Source organism: Lepus europaeus, chromosome 12, assembly GCF_033115175.1.
Source record: "Lepus europaeus isolate LE1 chromosome 12, mLepTim1.pri, whole genome shotgun sequence".
In the NCBI taxonomy this organism is placed as follows: domain Eukaryota; kingdom Metazoa; phylum Chordata; class Mammalia; order Lagomorpha; family Leporidae; genus Lepus; species Lepus europaeus.
In genome coordinates this window covers 88,242,652-88,253,525 of record NC_084838.1, presented here as the reverse complement: position 1 = coordinate 88,253,525, position 10,874 = coordinate 88,242,652, and the positions used below count along the sequence as shown (strand labels likewise).

Here is a 10,874-nt window from a genome sequence, read left to right as displayed (position 1 = left end):
TGCTTGGACACCTGTATGCATGTGGGAGACCCAGAAGAAGCTCCTGGCTTCTTCAGATTGGTCCAGTTCTGGCCATTATTGCCATATGGGGAAGGAACCAGCAGATGGAAGACCTTTGTCTCTCCCTCTCTATCTGTAACTCTACTTCTCAAAAATATAAACAAATATTTTTTAAAAAATAAAATAACTTAAGTAATTCCAGAATGCTACTACCAGAGCCACATAAAGGGAATGTCAATTGCAATGCTATTTTTGGAAGAAAAGTACTTATAATGCTATTTTTTGCTATTTTGAGAGGTTGTCCAAGCATGAGTGTTTAACAGCAGCCATTTAGGGAGATTATCAAAGGCTCACATAGTCAATGGGAGGCCTATAGGTAGAGATATTCATTGATTAAGTGGCCTATGGGTATCAAATAAAAGAGAAAGTCTATTTTTAAAGTCTCTGAAGTATTTTCAATGGGTTCTGAATTGTCTGTCAGAAGCTCTGACTTAGTTGTGTAGTTTAATGCATATATCCACCAATAAATACAGATTATGATTTACATCACAATTTATATTAGCCAAAGCCAAGTTACTTGACCTTTAATCTGTTAAAACGTTCCTCAGGTATGCTTTGAGACACTTGAGTCCATTTTCATAGCACTCATTCTCAACCTTCACTTCAGGAAGAACACACAGCACCTCCGTAAGACATACACATTAGGAAAAGCTTGATGTCAGGCAGATAGAGGCCTTCATAAAGGATGCATGGAAGCTCTATACCTTTGCCTCCTTGTTTCCATTTTGTTTGCCAACAATGAAGCTAATCTGACAGAGCTTCAGGATTGGATAAGAGACTTCCATACATGATAGCATGATGCTCCTCTGATGTATTGAATTTGAGCTGTCCCATGACCAAGGGTACCAGAGGAAAGCATTTGCGAGCCATGAGGTGCTGCTCTGAAAATACATCTTTAAATTCCTGAATAATGTGCTCCACTGTTGGACTACTTAAGGTTTCTTTATAGGAACTCTCAGAAGTTAGCTGAGACTCCAGAGTTGCCTTGATGAACCCTGTATAATTTTCCAGGGAGTTTCATTTGAATATCAAGCTTGGTTGCCAAGTTTGTGGCTTCCTCAAGCCAAAACTCATGATACATTTCAATATTTTCCATCACTTCATTCAGCAAATGTAGGATTGTGGTCAAGCTACTGGTTGACCCAGGAGATTTTTCCCAGAGGCTCTTGTAAAAGATAAGACAATTTTAAGAACAACAATGGTAACAATGAAATCAAAATTTGTGACTGCACTACAGAGTACAAATGCAGGACCACTATGCAGGTATTTGATCTAATATTTGTATCACTATTTATACCATCTAAACATAAAACAAGTGCTTGAAGAAGGTCCATGAGAATTTCAAAAGAATCATGATTGAGAATGTCAAATTTCCTTCTGTTCTTTGCCTCTTTTTCACTGTTCTGAAAAGAATGGAAATCACATTGTCAAGTTCAAGAAGCAGTTGTGTTGATGGATGGAAAAAAGAACAAACTTCCTCAATTGTTTCCAATGCAACAGATACCACCACAACAGGCACTGATTTTTTCTAACCACATTTTTAAGGTACAGGAAGAGCATAGCATGTAGACAGCTTGGGGATATTCCTCTAAAAGCATAGAAGCATTAATTTTTATTTTGGGAAGAAAATCCACCAGACACATTGTAAGTCTGGCCACAGCAATATTCCATATTTAGTCCTCACTTCTCAGTTATCATAGTGTGAAATTTCCCAGCCAATCTGCCTCCTTCTCTCCTTCCCCCCTCCTTTCCCCCTCCTCCCTCCCTCCCTCCCTCCCTTCTTTCCTTCCTTCCTCCTTCCCTCCCTCCCTCCCTCCTCCTTCCTTCCTCCCTCCCTCCCTCCCTCCCTCCTCCTTCCTTCCTTCCTTCCTTCCTTCCTTCCTTCCTTCCTTCCTTCCTTCCAGCAATGCAAGATTTATTGAGGTCCAAAACCTCCTGTTGCTGACTCCAAGAGAGGAAGACCCCCACAGTCAAAATTTCTGCATCAGCTTCATCAGGCAGGAAGCCCACAGATTCTTCTCTCAGGTCATGAGATTCTCAACAAACCTAACCAACACATTTTGATCTCAAAATGCTTCCTCAGGACCTCTTCACTAGAATTTTCTGGCACTCCAGCAGAGCCTGAAAATTATCGGGAGTAAAGAGACTTTCTGAAATTTCATTTATCTTCTGTCCATCCAGAGATATGTTTTGTTTGCCCATAAAAATCAAAATTTCAAAGAAAGGTTTTCAATATTCTTTGTTTCCCTTCACCTCAAGGTTAAAGGTAAAATTCTTCATCTTGCTCATCACCCTCTTCTTCTCCTCTGGGGTCCTGAGCATTGCTGTTGTTTGTTTCTGTCCTTTGCGCCTGTTCAGAAGTTCCACCAGTTTTTTTCAGTTTTCAGTGTCTTGATTTCATCTTCATTCAATTCTTTCATTCATTCGCTGTGTCTGCTGTAAGGATTGTTTGAATGATTGGTAAGGCCAAATATTGCTGGTATTTCATTATCTCAAAGATCTGTTCTATAAGAACTAGTTCTATAGATCCTAGAGTTCTCAAAGTGTTTGGCACACAATCGATAATATTTATGTAATTGATCAGGTATTTTATCTTTTAAGTCTGCCCTCCTACAATTCACCCCCTTCTGATGTTTGGCCAGACCCACGGGCACCTGAAGAAGGCCAGATCTGACTACATGCTCTTCCAGGCTCCCAGGAGGGGAGCCACACCTGTCAGCTTGTTTGGCAAGCTTGGTCACCTTCTTATTTATTTAACAATATTTTTAAAATATTGTTGTCTTAGCACTTGGTATTTGTATCAACTTATTTTGGACTTCGTCTCACTGACAGCATGGTGTCATTCACATCCCTGGTTACTTATTCTGTCCAATCTTGAGGCAAACAATTCATTCATGCCTTTCCTCTTTGTTTTTTTTTTCTCCTAAAATGATTTTCTATTTCATAATTGGAACTGCAACAATAAAAGCTTCTTGACTTTCTCCAACCATGCAAGAGTCATATGTGGAAACCACATCCCATGCAACCATAAATAATACTTTTGAAGCATGCCCCTGTAAGTGTCTTAGCAGAGTATTTTAAACAGGTTTTGCCCAATCTTTTCTACTGGAAGTACTGTAATCTAATATGACAAAACTGATGCCTTCTAAGATGTTTATCATTTTTCTGTCAACAGTAACTCCTCTGTTAGTTAAAACTGAATCTATTATGGTAGTTTTAAAAGTCACTTCTTTTACCACTAGGGAGATGAGATTAACAGAAATGTTGTACAAGACTTTCTCAGAACCTTTAATTTGAAGTAATTGAAATTTGGCGCCTTTTCCTGGACAAATAAAGTCCTCCTCATCATTATATATATATATATATATATATATATATATATATATATATAGATTTGCCAACTAGGAACACATGATTTAGTCACTTCACACAGTGAGTATTATCACAATATCATTTTTTTATTTCTCTATTTCTACTCTCATGTTTTTCAGCATGTTTCTAAGTGATGCTTTAGGTATTTCTAAATAGGATTATATGAAGCAGAATGTTAAATTGGATGTTTTCTCTCTGGTTTGACTATATTACTAATGCTATAGATTTCAGATTCTAAATTACATGAGAGAAAAATCCCTTATGTGATATTTAAATCTTCCAAGTATCATTCAAGTAACAATTCCATGTCTCATGCATCACTCAATCAAATAAAAACATAAAAATCTGTCAGGAATTCTCATTCTAGTATGGAAAATTTAACAGTTATTGAAGAGGAGTTTCCATTTTGGTTTTAAAAGAGGATAGCATGGAATAAAATTCCAATTGCTTTGTCTTCACTCTGAGATCAGTCTGTAGTCACAGCCACACAGGATGCCTGAAGCTCTGATAGAAAACCATATTTATCTGACCTGAGGAATCAGAGAGCAGAGATTGAAGCTAAACAAAAGTTATTGAATATTTAAAAAAGAATTCTAGAAAACGTAGAAAACTGAAAAAAGGAAGCTTCCAAATCTGTATAATAATTTTTCTAAACCTCTGGATGAGTCTAGAACCACTATTGTATAGAATTCAGATAAAGAGAAATGAAGTGACAGTTGTGCTGATAACCAAGAGACAGAGTTGGCTGAATCCAATCAAGTTAATCGCCTCTTTAAAAACATTAGCACTCTTCTGAGAAATATACTGAAATCCATAAAACATTTACAAAATTACTTTATATATAAAGATTTAGAAAAATTTGACTCATTGTTGATATAGAACAATTGAGGCATAAGAACTACAAGATGATTCAAGAAATGGGAACAGCAAGAAGTTTAAGCTCTTGTGCTCAATAAGATAAAGAAAAATATACTCAGGTAGAGTGAAAAGATAAAATATCTCATCAAACATAATGTATACTAAAGAGCAAGATATAAATTCTGAAATAAAGAATAAAGTATCTGATATGTAAATTTCTCTTAGTCACAGAGTCAAGGTGATAAAAACAAAGAGATATTAACCTTGAAGATAGTTTAATAAGCATTATCCAATCTTAGAACTCAGCGAAAGAGAATTGAAAAAGAAATAAACAGGGCTTTCAGAAACTGTGGGGGAATTATAAAAATAGAAGGGAGAGAACAACAGGAAAGATTTGATGAAACAAGGGCTCCAAATCTCACCAGTTGGTAAAAGGCACAATTGTACAGACTCAAACACACACACACACACACACACACTATAATCAGATTCTTAAAAATAAATGTAGGGGAACTCTTAAAAACAGAAAACTAATGAAGAAAACTTGTAGGCATCAGCAAAAGAAAAAAAAAAGGCCACATTTCATATAAAGAAAGAATGAAACTGTCAACTTCTTATCAAAGACATGGAGGCAAAAAATAAATAAATAAATAAAAACGTAAATATAATCTTTAGAATGCTAAAAGGAAAATAAAGTACCCCAAACTAATAATCAAAAATTCTATAGCTGATGAAGTTGTATATTTTGAACAGACGTGAGTATGCATTTGGCTTGAGTTGAACTTGGGAGAGATTTTCAAAAGCTCTACTATGGTCTTTATTTTTAAAAGCTCTACTATGGTCTTTGTTTTTAAATAATGGTTTACTTGGTGATAAGTAAAATCATAAGAAGATTTGAAATCTTGACGCCAGCATTGGGCATAGCAGGGTAAGCCTCTGCCTATGATGCTGTCATCCATTATGGGTGCTGGTTTGAGACCTGACTGCAACACTTCAGATCCAGCTCTGAGCTAAAGTGACTGGGAGAGCAGCAGAGGATGTCCCAAGTCCTTGGGCCCCTGCACCTGCAAGGGAGACCTGGAGGATACTCCTGGATCCTGGCTTCAGACAGATAGATCGATCCAGCTCTGGCTGTTGAGGCCATTTGAGATTTGAGGAGAAAACCAGAGGGTGGAAGATTCTCTCTCTCTCTCTCTCACCCTCCCTCCCTCATTCCCTTTCCTCCTTCATTCTCTCTCTGTAGTTCTGCCTTTCAAATAAATAAAAAGTAAAATTTCAAAAAATGAAGGAAAGCTTGCCATTTGATATATCTTTGTCTTCTGTTGTGTCCTCATTGTCAGACATATCCCAGAGCTAGCACAAGGGAGTTATTTTTTGATAAAAGAATCTTTGCCAGATCACAGGTGATGTGTCTTCCCAATACTCAAATGATAAAGGGAAAAAGTTGTAATTTGATATTATCCCTGGCAATCATTGTGTGTATTATAAAAGGAGGCAGGTCACATTAAGTGTGAAAGGCAATGTCTGAGAGCTTGGCTATAGATGTTTTGTTTTTGTTGCTCTCCATCTTAGATTGATTGTGTGTGTGTGTGTATGTGTGTGTTTGTGTGAGAGAGAGGGAGAGAGAGAGGGAGGGGCTGATCTCATCAAATGGTTCATTCCCCAAATACTTGCAATAATTAGTACTGGGATAGACTAAAGCTGGGAGCTGGGAACTCAAGCCAGGATTCCCATGTGAACGGCCGGAACCCAGTCACCTGAGCTGTCACTATTACCACCCAGAGTCCACACTAGCGGGAAGATGGAGTCAGGAGTCAAAACCCAGAACTAAATCCAGACATTTTAATGTGCGCTGTGGATGTCTTAAGCAACATCTTAACTGCTAGCCTAAATAACACTTCTGATTTTTTGAATATTATCTTCAGTATAAAATAAATGGACTTTGCTGAAAAACCCTAATGACTTGTATTCAACTTTTTGAGCTTTGAACATTTATTTCACTACCTCATAAATTTGGAGATGTGCAATTGAAGAGTTCAAAGGTTTGGGCAATTTTACTCCCAAATTATATTTAAGAATTTATATATATTTTAATATTCAGATAAAATTTTAACCATAATATTTAATCATTTTATAGATAATATATCAATTTTTCATATTAAATCTTTCTACTGTGAAATTCACAAGATGTTTTATGCATGCTTTTCATATTTTAATTTAAAACAAATGATGCATGAACATTTTATACTTGTACAGTATCAAAAAATTTGAGATGTATGCATATGAGTGTTTAAAAAGTTCATGGAAAATTTGCATTATCTTTTATTTCCATTTTCCCAGGAAATTTTTGAATATGAAGCCACACTCACATGGATTCTCTCAAGACATTATCAAATTTTTACTTCTCTTTTCTTGAAAGTAACAAGAATTATGAGCTTAGCAAATCATTGTAAAAATGATTCTCATGTGGGCACTTTTTTTTTAACCTAGAAACCTTTTATTTAAAGTATACAAACATCATGCATTTCATATATACAAATTTAGGAACACAGTAACTCTTGCCACCTTACCCTTCCTCCTCCCTCTCCTATTTCATTCTTATTTTTTACAAAGATCTATTTTCAGTTAACTTTATATACATAATAATAGCCCTACACTAAGTAAAGAGTTCAACAAATAGTTTGAAAAAACCCTATTCCTCAATAGTCAAGACAAGGGCTGTTCAAATCTTCACATCTCAAAGTGTCAATTTTACTTCTACAGACCTATTAGGTACTCTATTAATTATCACAGATCAGGGAGAAATATGGAATTTGTCTTTTTGAGATGCATATTTCACTAAGTATGATGATTTCCATTGCATCTATTTTGTTGCAAATGACACCATTTCAGGTTTTTTTTAACTGCTGAGTAGTATTCCATAGTGTATATATACCATAATTTCTTTATCTGGTCTTCAGTTGATGGACATCTGGGTTGATTCCATTTCTTAGCTATTATAAATTGAACTGCAACAAATGTGGGGTTACAGGTAGCTCTTTCATATAGTTATTTCATTTCCTTTGAGTAAATTCACAAAAGGACAGGGATGGTTGGATTATATGGTAGGTCCATATACAGGCTTCTGAGTTATCCCCATACTGTCTTCCACAGTGACTATGCCAGTTTACATTCCCACCAACAGTGGATTAGGGTACATTTTTCCCCACATCCTCACCAGTATTTGTTGTTTGTTGGTTTCTGTAATAAAGCCATTCTAACTGGGGTGAGGTGAAACCTTATTGTGGTTTGGTTTTGCATTTCCCTGATGGCTAGGGATTCTGAGCATTTTTTCATGTGTGTCTTGGCCATTTGAATTTCTTCTTGAAAAATGCCTATTCCTATTCAAGTCTTTTGTCCATTTCTTAATTGGATTGTTTGTTTTGTTGTGATTGAATTTCTTGAGCTCTTTATAGATTCGGGATATTAATCCTTTATCAGTTGCATAGTTTGCAAATATTTTTTCCCATTCTGTCAGTTCCCTCTTCACTTTGCTGAGTGTTTCTTTTGCAGTGCAGAATCTTCTCAGGTTGATGTAATCCCAGTTGTCTAGTTTGCTTTGATTGCCTGCGCTTCTGGGATCTTCTCCAAGAACTCTTTGCCTATGCCAATGTCTTGCAGAGTTTACCCTATGTTCTCTAGTAATTTGATGGTATCAGGTCATAGATTTAAGTCCTTGATCTATTTTGAGTGGATTTTTGTATGAGATGTAAGGCAGGAGCCTTGCTGCATACTTCTGGATGCAGAGAATCAATTTTCCCAGCACCATTTCTGGAAGAGAATGTCCATGCTCCAAGGATTGATTTTAGCTCCTTTGTCAAAGATAAGTTGGCTGCAGATCCATGGTTTGATTTATGGAGTTTCTATTCTGTTCCATTCATCTATACATCTATTAATTTTACCAGTACCAAGCTGTTTTGATTATAAATTCTTGTAGTAGGTCTTGAAATCTGTTATTGTGATGCCTCCAGCTTTGTATTCGTTGTATAAGATTGCTTTAGCTATTCAGAGTATTTTGTATTTCCATATGAATTTTAGCATTGAGGCAGAAAAGGGAGGGAACTAACTGCTCTAGGCTAGGGAAAGGTGGTGAAAAATGTGTAGAATGCAATCTTAGGGAACAGCTAGGGAGAAAACTGAAGTGGAAATTCCACAGAAGGAAGATGGACACTCTGGACCTATATGAATGGTGTGGATGTGCAGCACAATCACATATACAACATGGAGCCCCAGTAGCCAAGGATCTGAATGCCAGTTTTGGAGAGTGCTTTGGAGAGTACCAGACTGTAGCAGACTATGCCACTGGTGATATAGCTGCAGAGAGAGCCTGCTGTGGGTTTGGCCTGAAGCCCTGTGGAGAACAGAGTACCTGCCAAAAAGAGGACAAAAATGGGGCACTTTCTCTGTCCCTGTGCTGGTGCTCACCAACTAGCTAAGAGAGGGCATGCACCATTTTGGACATAGGTAACAGCTGCACCAGCTCATGTCCACATGCTGAGCAATCATCAGAGGAGACACAACTGGGTATGGCTCAGAGTATTGACAGGAGGCTGGGTACCAACATAGGTCTGTGAAGTATCCCCAGGCTCCCATAACATCACAGGCTCTGGGGCTCAAACTGCCTTGGTGGAGTCCCACATTAGGTTGGTTCTGGGAGTGTCTCTGCCCCTCTGTAGAAGGGATAGAATAGCAGGGCGGAGCAGATCCTTGGCATTCTGTGACTGTGGGAGCCTTGTGTGCTGAGACTGCAGGAATACTGTTACTACAGGAGAGGATGCAGAGTGTAGCTGGGTTTCTGAGTGATCTCAGTGAGTGGCTCCACATGGTCGAGTTCCCTGATTGCCTGTGGTGGGTCATTGCAACAAGATCTGTGCTTACACTGAGGACTGCACAGACCCTTAGAGTGATATTTATGGCAGCATGGATTAGTTCTGCACCCATTGTAGACCAACACCTGGACATTGATTACCTTTGAGGAGAGGTGGTAAGGGTGTTACTATGTCAACAGAGTTGATCAAACCCTGCAAGCTAATAAAAAGAGGATGTCTACCATGCCCAAATTGGGTGTCATCAGGGATAGTCTCCCCACTGAAGCACCTACTGGAGCTCCCTGGCCACATCTAGCACATGCCTCTGGATATTCACTGAGAGAACAGACAATCCACTAAGCCACAGAGGCATAGTCCAAAGATAAAATCCTTCAGAGGAAAAAACCAACAAGTATCTCCACAAATGGCTAAAAAATTGCCGAGATTCAAGAAAGAAGAATAAAAAAGACAATATAATGCTGCAAAATGAACACAATGACACTTCAATATTAGAATGTGAAGATGAAGAGATTGAGGAAATGCCTGAAATGGAATTCAAAAGATTAATCATAGGATTACTCAGATGCAATCATAAGCAAAACCATGACTTAAAGAAATCCATACATGACATGAATGAAAATTTTTCCCATGAAATTGAGATTTTAAAGATATCAAAATGAAATATTGGAAATGAAGAATTTAATAGATCCAATTAAAAAATGCAGCAGAAAGATTTACCAACATACGTTATGAGGCAGAAGAAAGAATATCCAAACTAGAACACAAATCTGGAAATTTTACAGTCAGGGTAAAAAAAATGAGAGGAAATTAGAAAAATTAAAAACAATGTTGGAGACTTATGGGATACAAACAAACAGGTATTAGGGATTCCTGGAAGTGTAGAAAGAGAGAATGGACTAGAAGGCCTATTTAGTGAAATAATTACAGAAAACTTCCCCAATTTAGAGAAAGAAAGGAACATCCAAGTAGAGGAAACACATAGAACTCCTAACAGACATGACCAGAAAACATCTTCACTATGACACATTGTAGTCAAACTTTCCTTAGTAAAACATAAAGAAAAGAGTCTAAAATCTGCATGAGAGAAACAGCAGATTATTTTCAGAGGGTTTGCAATTAGACTCACAGCTGGCTTCACATCAGAAACCCTACAGGGTAGGAGAGAATTGGCAAGAGATAATCTAAGTCTTAAAAAAAAAATTGTCAACCCAGAATACTATACCCTGCAAAGCTCTCATTTATAAATGAAGGTAAAATAAAGGCCTTCCAAAACAAATAGAAATTGAAAGAATTTGTCACTGCTTGTCCAGCTTTAAAAAAAAGATGTTTAAGGATGTGCTACACACAGAAACACAATAATAGTAATCACCATGAAAGAATGTGTGAAGGGAGAAAATCTCCCAGTAAAAGTACAAAGGGAATCCAAAGTAAACAATAGGAATATTTTTAGAAAAATGGCAGAGCAAAGTTGTTATTTATCATTAGTTATCTTGAATGTAAATGGCATCATCTCTCCAATTAAAAGACATAGACTGGCTGAATGGATTAAGAAAACAAGACCCATCTATTTGTTGCCTACAAGAAATACACTTTACCAACAAAGATACATGCAGACTGAAAGTGAAAGGATGGATAAAAGATTTTCCATGCTAACGGAAAGCAAAAAAGAGCCATTGTAGCCATGCTAATATCAAACACAAAAATTGTTAAAAGAGA

General features: G+C 37.1%; 1 pseudogene; it reads right to left on the bottom strand.

The window, feature by feature from the left end:
- Nucleotides 1–370: 370 nt before the first annotated feature.
- LOC133771050 (52 kDa repressor of the inhibitor of the protein kinase-like) lies at nucleotides 371–9,270 on the bottom strand (annotated as a pseudogene).
- Nucleotides 9,271–10,874: the final 1,604 nt, after the last annotated feature.